This window comes from Antechinus flavipes, chromosome 3, assembly GCF_016432865.1.
Source record: "Antechinus flavipes isolate AdamAnt ecotype Samford, QLD, Australia chromosome 3, AdamAnt_v2, whole genome shotgun sequence".
In the NCBI taxonomy this organism is placed as follows: domain Eukaryota; kingdom Metazoa; phylum Chordata; class Mammalia; order Dasyuromorphia; family Dasyuridae; genus Antechinus; species Antechinus flavipes.
In genome coordinates this window covers 118,224,503-118,250,926 of record NC_067400.1, presented here as the reverse complement: position 1 = coordinate 118,250,926, position 26,424 = coordinate 118,224,503, and the positions used below count along the sequence as shown (strand labels likewise).

At 33.6% G+C, this 26,424-nt stretch overlaps 1 protein-coding gene and 1 long non-coding RNA gene across 5 annotated transcripts in view; one reads left to right on the top strand and one right to left on the bottom strand.

Annotated features, from left to right (window-relative positions):
• KLF12 (KLF transcription factor 12) overlaps nucleotides 1–26,424 on the top strand; it is a 534,646-nt gene that overhangs the window by 454,413 nt on the left and 53,809 nt on the right. The window lies entirely within an intron of this gene.
• LOC127553312 (uncharacterized) overlaps nucleotides 26,093–26,424 on the bottom strand; it is a 52,465-nt gene continuing 52,133 nt past the window's right edge. Inside the window, exon 3 of the long non-coding RNA XR_007951719.1 lies at nucleotides 26,093–26,312. This is a non-coding gene — a long non-coding RNA (uncharacterized LOC127553312). The remainder of the gene's footprint in view (nucleotides 26,313–26,424) is intronic.

The following is a 26,424-nucleotide window of genomic DNA, read 5'->3' as shown; positions in this document are numbered from 1 at the left end:
CTGAAGACAGTGATTATAAAACTGGGGAGATGGGAAGAAAAACGACTTCACCAAAATATGAAAGCATTCTTTGAACTACATTTATACTCCTGCTTAAAACAAGCAAAAAATAAATGACGGATCAAATTTGCTTCATTACACATAGCAAATTGAATCTTCTATGTGTGAAAACCAACATGAGGGATAATGCAGTGTGAAACAGGAGACATAGCGTCTGTCCCTGGCATCGTATGTAACATGGATCTTTTGCCTCAGTTTTCCCTTCTGTAATATAGAAAGGCTAATGTTATTCTTTTCTTTCCACAAAACAATAATTATTTAGTGAGAATGAATGACTCACGAAATCTAAAAAAATGCTCTATTGCAAATGTATCTTATCATTGTGTCCAACTCTATAGTACCTATAGATATACTAATCTGTTGTTCCTAAGTCATTTCACGTCGCTGTCTGACTCTCCATCATCCTATTTGGGTTTTCTTGACAAAGATACTGAAATGATCGGCCATTTCTTTCTCTAACTCATTCTACACATGAGGAAACTGGGGCAAATAAGGTGAGGTGATTTGTCCAGAGTCCCACAGCTAGTAAAGGCCGAAGGTCAGATTTGCACTCTTGAAGATGAGTCTTCCTGATTTCTAGCTCAGTGTTCTATCCACTGTGCTCCATAGCATCTTAATCCACAAAAGAATGTACACTTTTAAAAAAATTTATCCTTTTTCTTGAAGCTTTCCCTAAATGCATAACTGAGCAGATTTTTTTTTTTTATTTAAACATTGCCATTTGCAACTTTCTGTTGAATACAATAAGATTTTAACTCAGAAGAAGTCTTAACTTCAGGCTGGTGTCCTATCTACTGTAGCATCTAGCAGCCCAAAAATGTATATAACATTAAATTTTTTTTTAAAAAATTAGTTATCACTTTTAACAACTCTACTTTTCAGATTCATCCCTTAATGTATTCAACAGAAAATTTCAAAAGGGAATGTTTAGTTAAAAAAAAAAAACTCTCAGTTATGCATTTAGGGAACAGCCTCAAGAAAAATAGGGGAAATCTTTTATAAATTAAGGTGCTTTGTTATACTCTGAATAGAGCACTGGGCTTGGAATCAGGAAGATTCTTCAAGAGTTCATTTCTGACCTTAGACTTTTATTAGCTGTATGATACTGGGCAAATCATCTTACCTTATTTGCCTCAGTTTACTTGTCTGAATAAGCTGGAGAAGGAAATACCAAACTATCAGACTCTTACCAAGAAAACCCCAAATGGGGTCATGGAGAATGGGACATGGTGGAAATAATTTAGCAATTTAAGATACTATAGCGTTATAGAGAGATACTAGCTCGCTTATATTTATGTGCTATAATTTTTTTCTTTCTTTTTTTTTTTTTAAATAAGGTCCAATAGTTCCTCTAGAAATAGTTGTTGCACAGTAGGAAATATGAAGCCTGAGGCATAGGTATTAATGGATGGGGGAAGAGAATGAATAAAGAAAACTCTGAACCAGCTTCTGCTTTGCAGCTTTAAAGTCACATGGGGCATTTGCCCAGGGACATTTGACTAGTATATGTCAAATTTGGGCCTCGAACTGAAATATTTGTATTCAGAATAATGCAAAGTCAAATGTGTGATATATCATTCAAAGTTAATTTTTAAAAGCTTTAAACCTTGGGAATCTTTGGATTCAACCAAGACATCAAAGTTTTCCCAAGGGTAGATGAAAATTCTTTTTAAAAAATTATATTTTATAATATATATTATATGTATTATTATAAAAATGTTATTAAATGACAACTTTGTTAGCACTTTTTTCTACCAAATGTTTCTTTGCCATCATATGATCTGGTTCAGATTGTTTTGTGCTATAGGAGAGATATAGAAGAAAACGAGAGACCTTTGACCCTGTCTACATTTTAGTGTGAGAAAATTATTTGAAAATAGACTTTCATCAATAAAATAGTATATTGTGTCTTGACAGCACTGCTGGAGCCTGTCTCTGCCTTTCACAGCTGAATGTATAAATATACTTCTTGGCAAAATATTTGGGGATTTAATGTAGTGACCATATATATGGCATGACATGCTTTAAAAAATCATGATATAAATGCTCTGTGAAGATATACTCACATATTCTTTTTCACAAGAATTAGGTAAGCATGACATAATAGAAAGAGAGCCAGCTTCAAATTCAGAAAGCCCAGAATTCAGGTTCTATTTCTGACACATACTAGATGTGACACTGAGCAAGAAATTAATTTAATTTATTAACGTTCTAGACAACTTTCTAAAACCATAAGTTGCAGAAAAGGCGCCAACCTGCATTAACAGTGGGAGATTCCTCACATTGGGGAGCTCCCCATGCAAATGAAATCATAATATTTCACTCAATATTCTTAGATAATACTATATTCCTGGGACTTAAAATATGTATTGAGTATTTATGGATGACAGAAATTAGTTTTGTGTACTACACAAAGTACCCTTCTTCTTCTTACTCTTTAAAAAAAGTTTTTATCTGGAAAATTCTTCTTAAGGCTGCAGAAAAGTTGTTCCCTGAAGAGAAGTGAGTTAAAAAAAAATGTGGCTAATTAGTACCTTATAATGCCCACTTCAGTCTATAATACTCCTGCTTGGCGCAGCACAGCCATCGCTATCCTGCTAGTACCTCGCTGCTGCCCCCATAAGCTTAGTAACACCATCCAGCCCTGCTCCCCTCCGCCCTCCCCAAAAAAAAAAAAGCAGATTGCATTTGGGTTTTTTTTTTCTTTTTTTCTTTGCTAGTTTGTCTTTGATTCTTCTCTGATAAAATGAGCAAAAAATTGAAACAGACCTTAACCATTGATAGCTTCTATACGGATAGAAAGTAGACTCTAAACCCTGAGGAGACTAAAAACAGACTGTCTCCAGGTGACTCCCCAAAGGAGGAGATCATCTGTTCTTCAGCACAGATGAATCTCATAGAAGAAATTAAAAAGGCTCTCACAAGAGAGCTAGAAGAAAAGTGGGAAAAGGAAAGGGAAGCTTGGTAAGAGAGTCTGGAGAAGTCATCCCACTCATTTAAAGACAGAGTGGATAAAGAAATCAAATCGTTGAAAAATAGAATTAGTGAACTGGAAACAGAAAATAGCTCTCTAAAAAATAAAATAGGCAAAATGGAAAAAAATTCCATAGAACAAAACAACTCACTTAAAAACTCAATTGGACAATTAGAAAAAGATATTTTTAAAAGTGAGTGAAGAAAATACTTCATTGGAAATAAGAATCGAACAAATGGAATTGAATGACTTGAGCAGACAAGAAGAATCAGTCAAGCAAAACCAAAAAAAAAAAAATCAAACAGTGGGAAAAAAATGTCAAATACTTTCTTGGGAAAACAACAGACCTGGAAAATAGATCTAGGAGAGACAATCTGAGAATTATTGGACTCCCAGAAAAATATGATGAAAAAAAGAGCCTGGACACTATTTTCCAGGAAATTATCAAAGAGAACTGCCCAGAAGTCATAGAAACAGAGGGTAAAATAGATATTGAAAGAATTCATTGATCACTTACTAAAAGGGATCTTAAAATCAAAACACCAAGAAATATAGTGGCCAAATGCCAGAACCCTCGGAGTAAGGAAAAAATTTAATAATCCTGCTTGTTTGGGGAGAGGGTTGATATTTTAATGAGAATAAGGAAATATTCTCCTATGAAGACCCATAATTATTCAACTATATATACTTCAAAAATTGCTTACTCAATTTAAATAACTCAAGTTACATAACTGCTCTGGATCACAGAACCAGTGAAGAACATTGGATGTAGAGTCAGTAGTCTTAGGTTCAGACCCTGTATCCATTTTTGCTAAATTTTTGAAGGTTGCTTCATCTTTCTAGATTTCATGTTCATTATGTATAAAATGATAAATCACAGGAGAGGGAAGGAGAGTAGACTAGATGGCTTCTGGGATACTTTCCAGTTCAAAATGTATGTGGTCCTGATCATCCATGTGGGAAGTAGAATCTGTACACCAGTCTTACTGATTTGGACTGGCTCTCAATCTTCTCACTAGACCATGCTGCATCTCATCTAGCAGTTTATTGTGCAATACCCAGCAAAACACTTGTGATTTCTATGAACTATGAACTATGAACTATGAACTAATTTCTTAGTCTTTTAAGGGGCAAAGCACTGATCTATTACTGGCTTTCCTGAATATTATGGTGAAACTTTCAGGTGGGGAAACATTCAGAGCCACAAATTCACATTGAAGTGTGCAGTTGCCAAATGACAAAAAAATACCAAGAGATCATTTATCATCTTTGATATGTTTGCAAAGATGTTTTCTCCAGTGCTTGAGAACTGGCAACTCTGAAAATCTGTCGTGAGTGTCACCATAAGCCAGTTGGATTGTATTGGATATATAGAAGGATTCCCACTGAAAAGAATGTTTCTTGAAGCCACATATTCTTAAGTCCTAAGTTCAGCCATATTTTAATGTTTTAATGTACTCTCTGCCATTGGTTTTTTAATTACCCCAGCTACCTCCTTGAATCCAGCTTTTGAAAGTGAACAATTTGGTCGTTTTCTTTTTTTTTTTTTCTTTTTTTTTTTTTTGTACTTACATAGTACTATCTTTCAACTTCTCATCAAATATCATTAGAGTTAAAATATTAGTAATGGTGATAAATTATCTCAGAGATGTTTAGGTTTCATTTTGTATATTGTTTTTTCATCACCCCTCTGTTCTAGCCAGAATTTGTCATGTGTCAGCAGCATTTCCATTCATACTAGGGACAGGCAGTTGCTTGGCAGTATCACTTTAATCATCATAATAACAGTAATTTTTTTAAAAAGATACAAATAGGTTGATTTTCTGCAATGAATTGCTTAATTATAACAGATGTGGGATGATAAAATCATGCTGAGGCATAAAGGTCAACACTTCTGTGAAAAGTTTCTCTATTAATAGTCTGTAAGTATTTTATTTCTGCCAAGCTACTGCTTAAAACAAAATTAGTCCCTTTTTACAAGTTTGGTATGTTAACATGCAGAGGACACTAACCTGTTCTCCTTTTTTTCCCCTTTGATCCTTATCTCACTTTTGTCATCAGAACTATAGTTCTTTACATATAAAATAAATATCTATATTATGCAATAGAAATTTAGAGTTACAGAAAAAGACTGGTTGTATATTCAGAATGACATTTTTTTTTTTTTTAGGAATTCTGTGGTTTGATTCCTCTCATATTTAAAGCATTTCTTTCACTGCCTTCTTTCCCTTTTTTTGTGCAGTTAAAGATCGTTTAACTGGGAATTCATAATATACTCTGGAAAAACCTCCCATGCTACAACCTGGAATATTACTATACATCACATTATAACCCTAAACTTTTCCTCTTGTGAGCTTGACCAATTTTTTGAATTTTGAAAAAAAAATGGGATTTGAGAAAACTTAAAGCAATTTTTTGAATTTATTAAATATATCAGAGCAGCTAGTTGGTGTAGTGGATAGAGCACAAGCCCTGAAGTCAGGAGGACCTGAGTTCAAATCTGGTCTCAGACACTAATACTTAATCCTGGCTATGTGACCCCTGAGCAAGTCACTTAACTCCAATTGTCTCAGCAAAAAAATAAATAAATGAATGAATGAATAAACAAATAAATGAATATATGTATGTATGTATAAATATTCACACACACACATACATATATAACACACACACATATATTTATACTTCCAGTCTTTTAACGAACCCCTAGAGCCCTTTCCTGTTGAGTTCTTTGTGAAAGCATGAAAAAATGTTTCAATTTGAAAATACAATTTTAGATGAAGCTATATAATATGAAATAATTAATATTTCATTATCTTAAAATGGACAAGATTTTCTTAGGGGTATTTTAGGAAATGCTACCATCTTTCCTGACCTTTCACAGTAGTTTTCAAATGATATGATAGAGTTTGTTTCCAAGAAGTATAAGTGGAATATAAATTGTTAGATTATAGAGTTTTACAACTATAGATTGAAAAGATAATGACTAAAATTGGGAATATATGAGATCTTAATATATCTTTAAGAACACTGGGAAGTCTTTCTGGAAAAGTTTTTCTTGCCACAATGATTAGTTGTACCAACAATATGTTTTTATATCTAAAATATGTTGCAGAGCCATCTAGCTAGTAGAAAACAAATATGTACACTCATATGTGGCAAACTAAACCAGTAAAAAAGTTAAGTAATCAGTCTCAGTTTTTATATTAAAACATTCAAATAGTTCTGCTAAAGAGCTTAAAAGAGAAATAAAAAGGCTTGTAATAATGATAATAGCTCATAAATTTGTATAGTACTTTAAATTATAAGTAACTTTAAGCATTTAATTTAACAAATAACTGTCATTGGAAACCAAATGATACATCTTGGTTGGGGTCAAAACTTTTATTTTGTGCTTCTTGGAAAGATTACTATCTCTACATGCTTGTTACCATTTCATCAATTCATTCAGCCAATAAATATTGATTAATTGCCTATTATGTAGCCTGATCACTGCATACCTGACCACCTAACATAATAAAATAATTTTCAATTCAATAAATTTTCATTCACCACCACCTCTACACCACATTAAGTACTAGGAATACAAAGGCAAATGAAAGCAATTGTCCTTACCCTCCATAGGCTTATATCATACTAGGATATGGATGGATTATAGGTGGTAGAGTACAAGAGACCTTTATTGGTTAGGTAGAAGTAAAATAACGTATTTAAATTTTATTTGATTATTTATTCATCTTACCATATGCATTCCATTGCTATGGTATTTGTTATCTTTAAATATTCTACTTGGCCATTGGCAGAACTCCACCCAGACTTTTCCTTTTTCTTCTTAAATTTATTGGCCAGAGCCTACCACCAGCACTACAGACAGCTGACTCATAGCTATGAGTCTAATTAATATATTCTATTAGGGCAGGTTGACCTTGCTAATAGGTGGGTAGATCAAAATATTTGGAAAAAACCACTTAAAAGTTGCCATTTCCTTTAGGAAAGCTGTGACAAATACAGTTCTTCAGAGGCTCTGTAGTTACTTTCAGGCTATGGGATGCAGAAACTGACCCTACCTCCAAACACAGGCAGGCTGGAGCCCAAGAGCTTACCTAAGAATTCTCAGCAAAGGAGATAAAAGGAACAAAGAAAAATATAATTTGGATGCAGGAAACATCCTTTGAGCAGCATCTTTTTAACACAGCTTGTGTTACACACTTGTCTTGATGTTACCCATATAGAATTGATATGTGATATAGTGGAAAAAATATGGAATTTGAGGCCAGAGGACCTAGAGGTTTTGTGAAATGGCATTCATGTGGCCAAGTCCTTGTCACATAAATTCTTTGGGACTCCGTCATCTTATCCATAAAATGAGATTATTATGTTAGATGGCTTTTAAGGTCTTGTCCAGCTTTCAATCTAAAGATTTTATGATAAATTAAAGGAATTCAGAGAAACATCAGAAGATGAATATAAAACAATGCAAAATGAAATAAGCAAAATGAAAAGAAAAATAGACACAGTAACCACAACATGTTAATGTCAGTAAGAAAGCTAAATAATGAACCAATTTTTAAAAAATCAATTATGAGTCTTAAAATATATATTTTAAGACTCATAATTGATTATATATATACACATACACATATATATGTATGTATGTGTGTGTATATGTATATATATATATATAGCAAGAACTCCTTTCTTAGCAGAATGCTACATATATTTTTAGATGGGATCACTTGTTGGAAATTTAAACTGTGTAATTTGTCAGAAGAGAGGATTCAGTTTAGAGAAGGGCAAGGGGATATGTCTACAAATGACTGTAAAATGAAAGTTTAAGTCTTTACAGTCATAGATCATAAATTTAGAGCACAAAGCACCTAGTCCAATTCTTTCATTTTATAGATAAGGAAACCAGGGCCCAGAAAATTTAAGTGATTGATCCAAGATATAGATTTACCAAGGGCAGTCAGAATTTGATCTCCAGACCTTTGATATCATATTTAACCTTGTTACTATTGCACTATCCTGTTTTTCAGTTATCGTTGTAATTTCTTTATTTCTTCAGTATAATCATATGCCATGCATTTGGTAGAATTACCTATCCATTGAGTCCCCACTTTGTTTTCAGTTCTTTGCTACCATAAAAGTGCTACTATGAATATTTTTGCATCTGCTGGACCTTTGTATTTGTCTTTGATCTCCTTGAAATGTGGAAAATTGGCTGTTTTATGTCTTATTGTTACTTCCATTCCTTGTTTGCTTAAGAATTCTTCACCCAACATGCTTGTTACTTTCAATATCAAAAATCTAAAGAGTTAATGAACCAAGACACAATGCAAATGAGTTGTGTATTTTTAGACATGGCCTATATCTCAATTCATAGGTTAGCCTTCATAATACCCCTTCCACTAGTGCTTTGATTCTGTGCATTTGAATTGAAATTTGTAGACAATGGTATTTCTAGAATGATGAGATTCTAGGCTTTTTTTTTTTTTTTTTATAATCATAGTTTATGGTGAGAGAGTGTGTGTGTATGTGTGTGTGTGTGTGTGTGTGTGATTTAAATACTCTGACAGGCAGAAATTAATGTAAACAGCTCCTTCAGAATCCTGTTAGGCTATTTAAAAGATAGATCATAAACCATTTCAGTCAATACACAGATTAAGTTTCTTTAAAAATTGTGGTTAGAATAGTTTTTGTTTGTTTTGTTTTTATTTTTTTTTAATCCTAAATTATTCATTTGCTTTGGTGGGCTAGCAGATCTTGAAGGCAGAAATTGTCCTTTTTGCCTTTGTGTTACTAGAACAGAACACAGTGCTTTGCATATAGTAGGCACTTAATAAATTTTTGGTTGAATTTGGAATCTGTCTGAATGCTGTAAGATTTGGAACAAGTCTTTTAGCCTCTGTACTGGTTATTCCTTCTCTGAATCTGTGAAGACATGGCAAGAAAGACAAAATTTGGGACCAAATTCCCAACTTTTGTAAAGATTGTTTAATAAATAAGAAAAACAGCTATGTATGCTATAAAGAACACAGGATTTGGAAACAGAAGAACTTGGCTATAGACATAATTCAATCAATTATTTTTGTAGTGTTTAAGAGTGGAAGTAATTTAGCTTTCTGGACTTCATTTTCTCCATCTGTAAATTACAAGATAAAAATCCTTGCCCATAAGAAAATGAAAAACTTAGCACATGGGAGGAAAAGTAACATGTTAAAAGTCTTACCATTTCTATTCAAGATGTTGCAGCTAATATGAGAGAAGATGTTGTTAAGTAGACTTATAGGAACTTGAATCTCCATCAGGAGATTATATGTTAAAAAAGGGAGCTATTTGTTTCATAGCTTGGTAACATCATAAAAGACTACAGAGCTCATAATTCTTAGTCTGAAATATTAGGGAGCCTTTCAGCTATCCTCTCTCAAATGTTTCTCTATTCCAAAACAGCCCTTCATACAGTGTCCAAAGACCTCAAGTATACCTCTGAATGCATAGCATCTTTGCTCAATAACCTCCAATGGTTATTTGTGGATCAAAAATAAACTCTAGATCCATGGATAGATAGATAAAAGTAGATGGACAGGTAGGTAGATAGATAGATGGATGGATACTGTATAAATCTATATATTTACATATTGTCTCTTCCAGCTACACTGTGAACTTAAGAACACAAACTTATTTATTTATTTCTTTGATATTCTTAGGCTTAATGGAGAGCCGGACATGTAATAGGGACTTAGTAAATGTTAATCACTTGGCAACTATACTGACATTAAATGTCATCTAACATTTAGATGAAACAATGTTACATTGGTAGTTTACAGGCCCAGATTTCTAAAATAAAACTAGCATTTCTGTAACATAGTATAATAAAAAGATGATTACCTATGAAACTACAAATGTATTATATATAATTTATTCCTCTTAAATATATAATAAAGTCATCATGTTAATTTTTTCCTTTTCTATTTTCCCTCACTCACCCCCTCCATAGAGATGGCTACTATTAAGTACATAAGTATGTATCTGTGTCTATGTATGTATATGTCAAATACACATACATATTTGTATATGTATATAAAATCATTTAATACATACTTCTGCTTATCAGTTCTTACCTCTGAGTACAGAGAGGATTTTTCTTCATATGTCCTTTATAGTTAGATATTTATAATACTTAAAATGACTTATTTGCTCAAAAGTTGTTCTTAAAACAGTATTGCTGCTACTTATATGCAATGTTCTCTTGGGTCTACTCATTTCACTCTTCATTGCTTCATGCAAGTCTTTCCATTGTTTTCTAAGATCATTGAGCTCATTTCTTATAGCATGGTGATATTCCATCACAATAACATACTACGATTTTTTCAGCCATTTCCAATTGTTGAACATCCCTGCAGTTTCTAGTTCTTTATGTCTTTGTGTGTGTGTATATATACTTTTACTCTAATCAACTTTGGAAATAGATCTGGTAATGATATTACTGGGTTAGAGATTATAGGCAGTTCAGATCTATGGTTTCATAGATATAGGTGAACTCCTGGTATTGAAAATTCTTCCACCAGTGCATTTTATCAATGAATGACTCAATAGGGAGGCAACTAGGTGATATAGTGGAGAGAGCACTAGCCCTGGAGTCAAGAAAACCTTGTTTCAGAACTTGCATCTGAAATTTAGTAGCATTGTGACCTTGGGAAGGTAGCCTTTCTGAGCCTAGGATCCGTACCCTTACTCATCCATCTATAACAAACCTTCTAAATGGGGGTTGTGACCCCACATGGGATCACGTAACTGAATATGGAGGTCAAGAAAAATTTGACAAAAGTAAAAGGTATCAAATATTCCACCAAGATCTAATTCTTTATGTAAAAGTAAACAAACACATCCATCTCAGTGTACAAATTTGCTTTCATATTTAATAAATGGTAAAATTATATGTATACCAAAGAATTGTTTTAAAATAAATTTCTTCATGATTATCAGTAAATGTTTAGTTTATAAACCTATTTTATATACTTATATACTTGTAAAAATTTCTCAGTCAAAAAGGGGCTACAAGTGGAAAAAGTTTATCAATACTATAAATATAAAATTCAAATAATATAAAAGTTGATCTATAAAATGAGGGATTTGGACTAGATGCTTCCGAGTTCCCTCCTATCTATAATCCTATGAGTGTTTATTGAGTAGCTCTTGTAACAAGTATGACTGACTGCATACTGAATCCTGGTAGAAAAGGTAATATGCAAATGAAACCCCTTGAAACTGCAAATGAAACACACACGGTAAATGAGATCTGTATGTTCTCAGTTGTGAGCTCATCAAATCTTCCCTGTCATGTAATGATTTGCAAGGGTTTCATAAATGTACCTAGTTCATTCTGGGTTGATTTCAGTCACTCCAATGAATGCTCTTCTTGAAAAATAGACATCTCCTTTCCAATTCCATTTATTTCTCCATCCCTATGTTTTTTTGTGTTCTTTGCCCTTTCCCCCCTCCTTGGAGGTCTGTAAAAGAACAGAAATACTGTTTTTCTTAGCCTTTCAGTTGACAAATGTGAAGAAGGAAAGAAAAATACCTTCCTATTATTTTTCACTTTAGACCTCAATTATTTTGTACTCCTTGAAGAACCCTGTAGCTTAACTGCAGGAATGGACTGATTTCTTAGAGTGAATGCGCCTTGCAGTAATCTCCCCCAAACTGCACAGGGCAATGAAGTATTTATTTGGGGGAGAGAGAGAGGGAAGTAGGGAATTATGTGGAGGGAGAGGAACAAAGACCTGAAAGGCAGAAGGCGACTATGTTGAAACTGGAAGAAAATTGCTGCCACCTAGAGGTAAAAATTGAAAATTTGGCTTGTAGTCTTCAACTCAGCAAAAGTACCTCTTGGAAGAGATGCAAAAAGAGTTTAAAACAGAGGGAAGGAAACAGAGGCACTGGGCACACTGCCTCCAGGTGGGACTGTACTCTCTGCATCCCACACAGGATACAATAAATGATTTTTCTCCCGCCCTCCTCTGGTATTATAACTGTTGTTCATAGTGTTTCTGTTATGTAGATAGTAGGATTTGTGATTGCATGAAGCTTTAGTGATATAGTTACTAGAACTGTTGACCCTTATCCAGACAAAGGCTGATTAAGCAGATGGTATGAATTTTCCCTAGCAAGTTTTGCTACAAATCTACAAATTAAAAAAAAAAAAAAAAGCTTTGTTTTGCTGCTTTCCCTGATGTTGCTGCTGTCCAAGAAGGTCCAAGGCTAGGAATTGTGGAAAGCAATAATTTAGGGGTATCTTAGGCAAGTGAAGAGGTATCAGAACCAGGCTGGCTGATATGAAAACAATGGTACATGTTTAACTTTTTTGGATTATTTGCCATCTAGGAGAGGGGATGGGGGAAGGGAGGGAAATTGGAACACAAGGTTTTGCAGAGGCTGTTGTTGAAAAATTATCCATGCAGATGTTTTGAAAATAAAAAGTTTTAATAAAAAAACTAAACATAAATTAAAATACATTTTAAAAAAGAAAATAATGGTACAAAAAATAGATAAAAGGAAGTATAAATGACTAGCATCAATATAAGAAGCATAGTCCTGTAAAAAAGGGATTGGGATATTAAAGTTCAGAATGAGCTGAACTGGTAAAGGAAAATAAGGACCAAAACATGAATTTTAAAAATCTAGATTGAGAGGGAAAATAGAATCAGAGAAAATATAAGACTATGTTTTTTAAATAGCTTTATATTTTCAAAATATATGCAATAATAATTTTCAATATTCACCCTTGCAAAATCTTGTGTCCAAATTTTTTCTCTCTCCCTTCTCCTCTAGATGCCAAATAATCCAATATATGTTAAATGCAATTCTTTTATACATATTTCCACAATTATCATGCTGCACAAGAAAAAAAAAAAGACAATGTAAAAGAGCACCATGTTTCTATTGATGGTCAAGTTACCCAACCCAAATAAACTATACATTTAGATATGGAAAGAATTGTCAGATATGATTGCCGAGTTATTGTCAGCAAAATTTAAAGATTGTGAGAAGCAAAGGGTATTACAAAATTAGAGAAAGGCAGATGTCCCAGTTTAAAAAAAAAAAAAAAAAAAGGAAGAGTACCAAGACTTTGAGCAACTAAGCTTGACTTTAATTTCTGGGAAAATTCTAGGACAAATTAATAGAGATGGTTGGTAAACATTCGGAAAGGAAACTGGATGATTACAGAGAATCAGCATATCTTCATTGAGAACAGCTTTGCCATCATTCATTCTCTCTCTCTCTCTCTCTCTCTCTCTCTCTCTCTCTCTTTCTCTTTCTTTCTTTCTTATTCTTTCTTTCTCTCTCTCTCACTTTTTTTCCTCCCTCCCTCCTTTCCTCTTTCCCTCTCTCCCTTTTTCCCTCCCTTCCTCCCTTTTTTTCTTCCTTCCTTCCCTCCTTCATTCCTTTCTTCCTTCCTCCCTCCCTTCCTCCCTCCCTGCCTCCCTTCCTTTCTTTCTCTTCCTTAATTTTCTTTCTTTTTTTTTTTTTTTCTGTTCTCTCTCTGTGTGTCTCTCTCATTAGAATTACAAAAGAGAGGAATGCTGTGGCCATAGCTCACCTAGATTTAAGCAGAACATTTAATAAGAATATTTCTTACTATTTTTGTGAAGAATATAGACAGCTGTAGACTGGACAATAATACACCCAAATGGATTTATAACTTATTGGATTCTGGACTCAGAATTGCTACATGTCATTTCCTAGGGGGGGGGTCTTTCAGCTTAGCCTTATCCTGTTTAACATTTTTTGATCAGTGATTCAGACAAAGGCCTAGATGGCATCCTCATAAAATCTGCAGATGACACAAAGCTATAAGGGATAAATAATAGACTAGGTATTGAAATCACAATTTTCAACTTATCTTGGCAATTTTTGGCATTATGCTAAATCTATTAAAATAAAATTTTGGTAGGAATAAAGTTAATATCTTTCACATAAGTAGAGAAAATCACTTTTGCAGTACAAAATAGTGGAGACATGGCTGAACTTTTAATTATTCTTTCTCTCCTCCCACCCCCCCCCCAAAAAAAAAAAAAAAGCCAGAGGTTTTAGTAGACTACAAGATCATTATGAGTCAAAAATGCCAATGGAGTCTACATTGGAAAGTCTAGTTCTGAGCTGGCAGTTCTGGGTTAAGTGATTGAAGAAAAACATTGATAAGTTACACAATGTTCAGAGGGGAACAAGCAGGGGGCAAAAGGTCCTTATGTCCATGTCTTTATATCAGTTGAAGGAATTGGATATTTGCATCCTAAAAAATGAAACACAGGCAAGATATGATTGATATCTTATACTATCTTAAGGACTGTAATGTGAAGAAAGAATTAAATTTGTTTTTGAGCCAAGAATATAAATCCAGGAACAATAGGTGATGTTACAAAAAAATGACTTGTTATCAAGGAAAAGATCTTCCACTTGCAGAGCCCTGTCAACTAATGCCTTTCCTCCAAGATTACTAGTATTTATCTACCTAGTTCTTTGCATGTTTTCTTCCCTATTAAAAGCAAATTTCTTGGTTTTGTCCTTTTTTTTTTTTTTTGCATCTTAGCACTATACCCAGTACAAAAGTAAACACTCAATCAGTGCTTGTTATTAGTGTTGTTGTTGTTGTTGTTGTTCCTATAATCTTTGTCACCTTTTGAGGTTTACAAATGTTAATTAAGACAAAAGAAATGTGGGGAAATGGTTGTAATATACTAAAGCTAGGATTCAGAGGACTAAGGTTTTAATCATAACTCTTATTGATTCTTGCCATAATATTGACAATTTCAAACTCCTAGTGCCTTTAGTTCCCACTTCCCATTCTAAAGGAATGGTGTAAAAATCAGTGACATAGAATATTTGAAAATAATGGTGCTGTCAAAGGTATGAAGCTATATATAGGCCTAGATGGTTGTATTTGACACTGATTAGTTTACTTCTTACTATTAAGTCCACCAGGAATCTTGAAAATAAATATAGCTTTGTTTTTCTCCTTTCTTTGCCACGAACCAGAGAGCATTATAAAGGATTAGGATTCAAATTCTCCTCTGTACTTGACTTTTTTCCTGAGCTATCTTCCCTTTGATCCACTTGATCCTGAATTTAATTATCAAGCCTAAATGAATGCCCTGACTGTTCTTGTTTGCCTCCTACAGCTTACCAGTGAAGAGGGTTTGATTAATAAATCCTTTTCTATTTTTTGCTAATTATGCCAATAAAAAGGGTTGACCTTCTATATGAGAGTTTAGGCTGGTCAATTCCTCTCCCCCCGATAATCTTTGCCTTTTGGACAAGCTATTCCCATCACTATTTTGCTTCTCATCTGTCAATGAATTTGACAGTGAACTTATGACTTTTCATTGACACAGGCACTCTCAGAGCTATCAGCATTACTGTGAAAATAAAACAGTGCACATGGCAGATATTTCATAAATACCTACTGATTGATCGAAATAGGCTTTGGAGCCTGACTGACTTAGGTCCTGGTTGACAAGATTAAGACATATTACAAATTTTCACTTGGACAGGACATAAATATATTAGTTCTGTTATTATTAGATAACTTAAAATGACACGATTTAATAGATTAAATTCAAACTGAAAGACAAAGGATTTTATTTTCTGGTTTATTTCTTAATTGTTCATTTCATAAAAGCATCAGATGTCTACCCAAGCAAACCTATTTATTTCTCTATTTTTAATCACTAAGATGATCTTCATTAGGGCTATATTGCCTTAGAGATCCATGAAACTTTAGATATCTTTTAACCCAAATCCTCTTTATAGAGTCCCCAAAGAAAATCAAGCACAACATCGAGTGCCATAAAGCACATAGAGAGTTGAAGAACTGGAAATAAAACCAAGTTGTTATTATTTTTTTTTCTATATGAGGAAATATGTAGTGAAAAGACTGGCTTCATCCAAATATTGAGGATATTGGGTAATAATAGCAAAGAAGAATCATAGATAAGATGGACTTCTAGAAATTAAGTGAAGGAATATAGTAGAGGTGATCTACTAAGAAGAGTGGACTAATGAAATGTTTTTAGTAGAGAAGGAACATCTGGAAAGTGGAATCAAAAGGAATTGATTTAAGTCAGGATGGCAATGTCAGTTGAAGTAGAAGAGAGCTATATGTAAGAAAAAATCAACAAGCTGGTGTAACAAGGTAGCCGTGAAGGATGGAGGGGAGGGAGGTGTTATAGTCCTCTAGTGAGAAGAACATAGAACTTTGAATGGAAAGAATTCAATGATTTGGAGTCAGTGTAGCTGTGGTTTAGTCCTTTCAATCATGACCTATCCCATTTGTGGTTTTCTTAGCAAAAATACTAGAATGGTTTGTCATTTCCTTCTCCAGTTCATTTTACAAGTGGGAAACTGAGGCAAACAGCGTTAAGTGACATGTCCAGGGTCACACAACTAGTATGTGTCTGAGGCTAGATTTGAACTCATGGAGACAAGTCTTCTTGACTGTGTGACCATGAATAAGCCCTTCAAGTTTCTGAATCCTAGTTTCCCAATCTATAAAAAAAGTACGGTGATAAGACAAGATGTGATACAATTACCTGTAAAGCTCATTCTAACTTTAAATTTCTTTTCTTGTTGGAACCTGGTTTGAATCCTGGCTCTGACGCTCCTTAACTGTGAGATGTTCAATAAGTTAATTAGTCTCTCTCACCCTTAGTTTTCTTCATTCCTCACTTGTAAAATAAGCAAATTTATATTGTGACCTTTCAAACCTAAAATCTCCATGTAAATATGAACTATCATTTGTTTTTTGTATAAGTGAAAAATAATTCCAAGGCTTTGAACTTGATTTAAAGTGATGAGTGTAGAAAGAACATTAGTGCAATAAAAATCAGCAAGATAAAAGCTGACCAACTCAAAAAGATCTCATTATCATTTCTTTAGTTCAGAAAGATTAAAGAATTAAATGGTTAGGTTCTTTCTCATCTTAAACTCAATATGTACAAAATGAAACTCATTATCTTTTCTCCTAACTTCCCCTCCCTTTTACTTTTCCTACTATTGTTTAGAGCAGCACCATTTTTCCAATTCCTGAGGCTCACCACCTAAGAGTCATCCCAGACTCTTGATTGTCTCTCAATCTCAACATGAAATCTGTTGTCAAGGACTATCCATTTCCCCTCTCTCAGAAATGCTCCCTTCTCTCCTTGGCCCCAGCTACCATTCCTGTGCCCCTCATGCCTGACCTCTTGGTCAGTCTGTCTGCCTCATCTCTTCCCACTGTAGGCCATCCTCCATACAGTCAGAAAAATGATCCACAATGCAAGTCCAACAATGTCAACCCCTTCAATTCCAGGACTCTCTTTGCCTCCAGGATCAAATATAACATGCATTGACATTTGATATTGAAAACCTTCATGACATATCCCTTTTCTTTCTTTCCAAATTTCTTATGCCTTACTTCCTGACATATACTCTTGAATGAGCCTTCTGACTGTGCTAGGAACAAGACAGCCCTACTTTCAGTTATTTTCTCTGATTGTCCCCCATGATTCAGTTATACTGACCTCCCTGCCTTTTTTTGTCCTACCTAAAAATCTCACCCCCTACACAAAGTCTTCCCCAACCCCTCTTAATTCCAGTGCCTTCCTTCTTTTAATTACTTTTATTTATCCTTTAAAAAGCACTATGTGATGTATAGATTTACATATGAATTTTATATATATATATATATATATATATATATATAATTCATATGTATATTCTATGGAATTCATATATATATTCTATGGAATATATATATAACAGAGAGATATGTATTATATGTATTTATGTATGTATTGTGTATATGCATATATACATATATGTGTGTATACATGTGTATGTACACACATTTTGTGTGTATGAATGTATGTATGTTTGCTTGCTTTCGCTCCCATTAGATTGGAGTTCCTTGAAGGCAGGAATTATCTTTTGCCCTTTTTTGCATCCTCAGTGCTTAACACAGTACTTGAAATATAGTAGGCACTTAATAAATGTTTATTGAATGGTTGAGAGATGAAAAATTCAGAAATTGATTATCCAAAAGAAAATTACTACCAGTAGATTCTCTAGACATATTCTTTACGTAGAAAGATTCTGTCTCCAGTACCTATCTTTTACCTTACTTTTTTTTTTTTAATATAATAACTTTTTATTGACAGAACCCATGCCAGGATAATTTTTTACAACATTATCCCTTGCACTTACTTCTGTTCCGATTTTTCCCTTCCTTCCCTCCACTCCCTCCCCTAGATGGCAAGCAGTCCTATATATGTTAAATATGTCGCAGTATATCCTAGATACAACATATGTGTGCAGAACTGAAAGTTCTCTTGTTGCACATTACCTTACTTCAGTGACTTTGAACAGTTCACCTGAATTCTGCCTTTTACAAAATTTCTTTTTTTTTCTATTGAACTTTAGGTAGTTAGTCAAAGTTGAGATAATGAACTGAAGAAGAGAGCATTTCCTTGGCCTGAAAAGTCAAGGTGCTGAGTAGCTGATGTTTAAATTTCATAACCAAAACAGTGAATGTAAATTGAAGGTGGTTTTGATTAGCTTTTAATTTATGCTCACACCTAAACATTATGACTATAATAATTTTGCATTAATGTGGCTTTAATCATTACAATAGCTAGGCTAGCTAAAAGACACTCTTGTTCTATATTCGGGTTTTTACTTCTGTCATAATTTTCAGCATGATGACAGGTCTAAGAAGATTTTCTCTACTAATTTTAAAGTGATATATACAAAAGTTTACAGGAAGACAAGTAACTTATTGCTGCACTTTGAAAAAAATGATCATTCTCATGGTTTGTTAGATTTTTTTAATGGGAAAATCCTTTAGAAGCACACTTATGAAGAACTGTAAAAACTGGGAGGCTAAACATCTACACTCAATTAATTGTTTCCCAAATATTTTCTTCCAGGGCTAGCCAAAGGTAATTTTCAGCCTAGGCTAGTTTAGATTATTAAAAATTCGGATTCCCTAGAATCTGAATTAATGATATTTTACTGTAAAAGAACCTACAGGCATAATTGGCCACTGAGGGAGATGCAGTCTCTTAAGTCCTGAATGTAGATTTTTTTTTTTCTCTTCTGGTTGTTCTTTTGAAGGTCTTTGAAACTGGTCTGGTGGTGAATAAGTTTAGTCAATGTGAGATGGCCTGTGAAGTAAGCAGCCAACTCTTGAGTGTAAGCAGGGAAGTAATCCATGACAACCAATAGTCTGCAACCCATTTCTGTTCAGCTTTTCAAGAATTCTGTAGTAGTTAAGTTACTACTTTATTCTCAGAGCACACACTAATTTCTAATTGAGAAAGGTGACTTATTACCAAAGAGAATTAAGTGGAGATTTGTGGTAGTCTTGTTTTGGGGTCCATTGCTAGATTTATTTCTTAAGGACTTTGGACCCAAATTATTCTGGCTCTCATTGAGTAGCCAATAGTAGGTCTCAGCCCAAGACTCACATGGTCATTGTTTGGACCCCAATGGCTCAGAGTGAATTTAAATAGTAGTTATTTCTATCTTGGCCAGAAATTCCAAAGGAACTCAAAGATTGATTTTTTTTTTTTTTAAGAGACCATTCTTTGCCTTATTTCTTACTTAACCTTAGTCACCAATGGGCATTGCCTCAGTCATACTGAGACCTGGGAAAGACCTTAATTTTAAAAGGCCTAGGGGCTTCTAGGGCATACAGGGCCATAACCAGTTGTCCTGATCTCTCTCTTGACTCTGGACCTAGGAGTTGGCTGGTGACTTTATCCTGGCTTCCTTTACTTAAATCCAGTTCATTTGCTAGTCATGACATCACCTTCCTGATGTCATAATCTTTTCTCAACAAAGAAGAACGAACCAATGACAACCAAAATTAGAAACAGCATGGCATAGTATTATAGAGGGTTAGTGTGAGCTCCAGGAGGTATCAGGTTCTAACTGTGAACCTGGGTATGTCACTTAAAGTGCTTAAGACATCTCTCTAAAACTTGACATTAGAAGGAGTTCCTTACCCTAAGGAAATCACAAGTCTGGCCTCTTCCAGCATTAATTTCAATCATTACAATCATGATTAATAGAAAGTTGTTGATAATAACATCAATCAAATGTTTTATAAGTATTTGTTCTAGATATTGGTAAATCACATTTGATTAGCACTTTTAAGTTTTGAAAAGTACTTTCCTCCTAGCAGCCTTGTCAGAAATGTAATATACAAGTACCTCCATTATACAGGTCAGAAAACTGAGCCTCAGAAGTCAAATGAGTTCCTTAGAATCCACACAGTGAGAATTTTAAATATCCCATAAATAATCTACAGATTACGAAGAATTGACTATATTTCTGACAACTCATTTCCAACGAATGAACATTAATTATTTTCTTGAGAACTCTGACTGTTTTGCTGAGAAATAATACATATTCTGGTGGGATCAGGATGTATCACAAATGTATTAACAAGCCTCTCATTTTTATTGCTTCCTGCATTTTAAAAGTGCTTCCCTTCAGGGAAAAGAGAGACTGATTTCACAGAGAAATGGGCAGCCTACTGTATCAAAAGCCATTCTGATCACAATGTTTCATAGAATTTTGACACTTTACATTTTTATAATGCTTTACAATTTTCAAAATTATTTCAAGTGTATTGTGATGTTTCATTCCCTTGAGAACTCTCTGAGGTAAGTATTACAAGTGTTATTAAACTCATTTTACAGACAAGAAATTAAGGCAAAGAATACAACCCCAAGTCTTTAGACCAATGTTACTCTTTTCCTCTACCCCCAATGCACATATTACATGTTTGGGGAATTTTCTCTCCAGTATACCAGCTCTTTCCTGCAATTAAAATAACTTTTTGAACATTAACTGGAACTGTTTTTGAGTATTCCTTTTCAGGAGTATATTGGCAATCTCAGCCTTTGATTTCAGGACCTTCCAGCAGTAAAACTCCCTTTACCAATGAAAATAAACAAATGTTCTCTACCTTAGTGAGCCATGATGAGGGTCACCCAGGAAGTGTGTCAAACTTGAACCCACGTTTTCCTGACTCTATGTCTACTGTACCCCACTGTTATTATTGTTAAGCAACTAAGCTTTTGCAGAGGTGTTATTAACTTGCTTAATTCCTCCTGTGGATCTTTGACTGTCCTGCCTACCTTACTATACTGTGTATCATACTGTGGCTTGGTGACTAGGTTTCAACATTAACTGATATAATTATAATCCTCAAATATGAGTTATCTCGAGTTTTCATTTTACCTCAATAATTCTTGGTTTAGGATAAGCGTCTGTCTGCATTGCCTTCATCACTTCAATATTTTTTCCTCTACAAATTTGCTCAGAATGAAATTGAAAAATAATTGAACTAATACAAACCATTATTATTTATTTGAGTGTACATTTACACACTGTGAATGTCCTTAATTGTGATAGTGCAATGTTTTCCCATTTGCAGTTATGTCTAGAGATCTTCATTAACATAGCTCTTCTCCGTGTGAAATATCATTAGAATGCTTAATTCTTTATCAACTACTCATTTTAAAAGTGTCAGACCTTCTGTAAAACTCTTCAGTTTGGTGTAGAGATCATATTCTGTCTATTTAATGGGATGTTACTATACTTGAAATGTAGAAGATAACATCAATTATTGTGTGACCACTAGTGTTTTTTTATTTAAATGAGATATGATCTTTCTTTGACATGTTGTACTGGGCTTTTAAATTCAGTAGCTATCTGGATAATAGCACTGAGTGGCATATAAATCATGATACTACCTTTTCTTGGCAGAATATGAAGTGGAAACCTTGCTATTCCTAATTTTTACTTGGTTCATCTTTGGAAGGTTATATCCTAGAGTACATTATGTTTTTTACAGTGGAATGGCCATTTTGTTTTTATAATTTTGATTTGATTTGATAGAAAGCTTTTGTATCATCAGAAAAATCTTCATTTTTTCAGTATAGAAAGAAGATTTTTTCTTTTTTTTTTTAAATATAGCTTTTCACTTTCAAAATATATGCCAACACTCACCTTTGCAAAGTCTCGTATTCCAATTTTTTTCTCTGTCTTCCCCTCACCCTCTCTCCAGACAGCAAGTAATCCAATATATGTTAAAACATGTGTACTTTTTCTATACATATTTTCACATTTGTCATGCTGCACAAGAAAAATCAGATTTAAAAAAAAGGAAAACAATTGAGAAAGGAAAAAAAAAGCAAGCAGTGATTAAAAAAAAAAAAAAAGCGAAAATACTGTGATCCACATTCAGTCCAAACTATTGGTTTCTTTTGCAATATGATATATGAGGTACATTAAATATCTGTTGTGGACACTTTCACTGGTTAGTTTCATTAATGAAACTAATTTCATCCTTACTTGGATCCATTAGCTTACATAGAGAAAGTGTCTATTTTATAATAACTGACTGAAAACAGTGAGCTCTCTCGTAACTACAGCCGGATTTGGTCATGTGTTACTAAATGGGTGAATGTGGAGAGTCAAATCCAGTCCATGGTAGAACATGCGTCCATCACAAGGTGGATGTTCCCTCCAGTGATGCAGTCCACCCATGTCTGCCCATACAATCTAACTGGTTTCCAGGTCTTCCTAGAAGTTTGCCCCAGGGGTTCCAACTAAGAGCCCAAAGGGCCTTCCTTGATTTCTCTTGACCTGTGATGGATACTTGAGTTCTCCATAAGGTACCCCTTACTTAGCTCAATAATACTATCAGAAAGAGGGAAAAAAACTCAAAATACATGTTCTTACTAGGCGTGTAATATTACTCCATTCTTAAAATATATGCATTTTGGACTCATTGCATGCAATATATTTTATATTTATATGTACAAAACTATATTCAGAGCAAATATTATTGTTGACAGTGTATTTATTTATTTAAGGAGTGGTACTGGACTCTGTGGGTAATTCTAAATATGAAAATTTTCTTCCACTAACATAGTGGACACAGTGGTTCCTTTATAATTTAAAGTCTTTGTTTGTTGCTTAGAGCTATGAGAAATATCCATAATGACTATTGCAGTGCAGAATATTGACTATTGCAGTATTCTGCACACAGTAAACACTTAATTATGTTCATTAAATTCAATTCATTTCCAAAAACTTTCACCAAAAATGTGTCAAGGAAATAGTCAAATTTTAGTTCTGACTTGTAGGAAGGAAAAGTTGTGCAGTGTCAAACACTGGAGAGCTTAGCAAAGAAAGATATAGATCCTTCTATTCAAAGACTTTAAAATTATACTTCAAATTTTGTACTGCATTTCTACTGTCTGGTACAGGTGAAATGTGATCCCTCCTGGATGTTTTGGAGCAGACTAGGTGACCACTTAAAGTCTCTTATAGGCATATGATTCTTTGAATCTCGTGGAAGTGAGGCTGTAGCTCTGTTTTATCTCAGTTACACAGCAGGATGTTGAATGTAGAGTACTTACAAAAAGATTATGGGCACTCTTGAAGTGTGCAGATATCAAAACAGATGACAATCTCTGCTTCTTGGAGAAGGTTCTTTTCCCTTCTCCCCAAAGAAATGGCAGTGCACATAGAATAAATAATTATGATATAATAGAAACATATATACAATTAAAGGTCATTTTGATAATTTTCAAAAAAATTTTGATTCAGCTTAGAGAATATATCTTTTATTTTTATTATTATTTAATCTTCCTAAGTGTTTTCAGTACATAAGCCATTTATGTAGAGAAAAAATCTTGAGATTAAACTGTACTTAACTTTTCCAGGATTTTTGAGGATCATAAAAACACTTTGCCTTTATTCTTTTTCTAAATATGCAGAGGATAATATTGGATGGATTACTTCTGACTTATTTCTGAAGAATTGTCTTATTAGGAAGGAAAGCTGGGATTCAAATGGTTTGCCATCTACCAAATGACCAAAGTAAGATAATTATAGGCCCCAAAAAGATGGATTTTCAAAAATACAATAAAATTCTGTTCCATCTTAATATTAGGGACAATTTCTAATTCTGCTTTATCAATATTTGGATATTTCAACTTTAAAGATGGTGAAGATGAGGATGTTGATGATAGTGGTAGAGGTGGTAATTTATATATTTATTGCATTTAGGGTTTACAAACCAGTTCTCAAAAAGCACTGAAATAAGTCCCAAACTTTTGCTATTTCCCTTGAACAGGTGAACTAAGTAAAGGATAAAAGGTTAGTTCATTTCTCTAGGACTACATTAATAGGAAACAAAAACCCAGTTCTCCTAACTTCAAGTCTGACGTTCCTTCCATTTCCTCAGATTGTTTCCAGAACTTAGCCAGGATTTCTATGTAGAAGAGTAAAAGTGGCTTGCCAGCCAAGGTGTGAAATGCTGAAGATACTTATGGAATAATTATGGGGGGATGCAAAGATGGTGAGGATAAGGATATTGATGATAGTGGTAGGGGTGGTAATTTATATATTTATTGCGGTTAGGGTTTACAAACCCTAAGGACATTATAGGGGGATGCAAAGGGTCTGGACTGGTTTTCTTAGATGTGGGAAGCTTCTGCTCTAGAACTGCAATAAGGAACATTGAGACCTGCATGCATATAACATACATAACTGGGAAATTGATATACTGCACACATGTACATACATGCATGTACAATGTATATGAACATATTTGCATATATAGCTTCCTTATGTATGCACACATGTGAAAAGTATACAATGTGTATGATGTACATGTATATAATTCATACACACTACTTATACATACATCTAAATGTCATGCAATGTATTATACATGTGTATATATCTGTATATATGTATGTGTGGAAATATATAAAAAATATATGTATTTCCAAACTTATTTTTCATTTTACTAAAGTCATAATGATGTAGTGATGATATCAGTCTCCTGAAAGCTATGAAATAGCATACTCTACCAAGCTATAAAGGCTTCAAATATGAGCCCAGTGATAATTTATACTTTTTTTGGCCTGAGGATAAGACTAGCTAATCTTATCAGATATTAGGCCATCCATTAGGTTATTAACTTTTTGGGGTCATGCATGCCATTTACTTAAAAATGGAGGAAATTCAACCTGGATTGGTAGAACATAAAATGAGAACAGAAAAGAAGCTACTTTATTATTCCTGATGCCTAAAATAGGCTTTGAAATTTGGATACCCTTGAATAGAGTGATTCTTAATCTGATGTCAGAAGATAAGATTTCCAGTGGTAGAGGGTCTGTGAACTTGGGATGGGGGAGGGGGGGAATGGTACTTTTTATTATCAGTAAATTTTGGCTAAAATATAACATTTCCTTCAAATATTTAAAAATATTATTCTTCAATAGATTGCCCAAAAGGTCCACAACACAAAACAGGATAAGAACTCCTATACTAGATTTTTATTTAAATATAAAAATGTATTTTTCTTGTTTATATTTTATGTCTATAAAAAGTTGCTTACTTTAATGATAATATATAAGTATATATATTAGAAACCATATATATAATATGCATGCATACATACATATGCATATATGGATCCTTATGGTAGTGGTTATTTTATGTCTTTTTTTTTTTTTATCACCAGAACCTGGCATCTAATAGATAGGTAGTCCACAAATGTTTGTCACATCGAATTCTCAATAACTTAATAATTTTTCAAAGAAAAAAATTTCACCAATTTTAATTGAAAACTTACGCTAAATAATTTAACAAATTGATCACTTGTTCTGTTATAAAGAGTATATACACCACATTAAAAACCAAAGTCTTTCATTGCTCCCAGAAGGTTTAGAGTTTTGTTGAACTGAACCATGACAGGCAAATAATTTCAGAAGCTAAAAGCTACCCTGTATAACCTTGCTTTCCCAAGTGAAAATTTGGTAATACTCCAATAAAATTTATAACAAAATCATTAATGTTAATGGATTTTCTCTACAGTTAGTGATTGTCTATTACTTGTATATTATATTATATTTTACTATAATTTGTTGAGTACTTCTGTTTAACCATAAGAGCAAAAAAGTCTTAAGAAATGAGTCTCATGACAAGTGATTGAATTAAATAAATGTTTATTAAATAACAACTGTATGGGAAGCACAGTTCTAGGCACAGTTAATGCAAAGCAAAGAAACAGTCCCTGCTCTCAAGGAGATATTATTCTGTTAGGGACATAACGCATGGATGCAAATGAATAAGCAGTTGAGTACAAAGCCAGGTATCAAACATGTGGCCTGCAGATTTCATGCGGTCTGCAACATTCCTGAGCCCAAACCTAATTAAAATGTAATTGGAAAATATTAGACAAAACAAATAAAATTACAATAAAGCATAGATATTACATTTTAAAACTAAATCCATATGTGGCCCTCAGGGATCTTTATTAT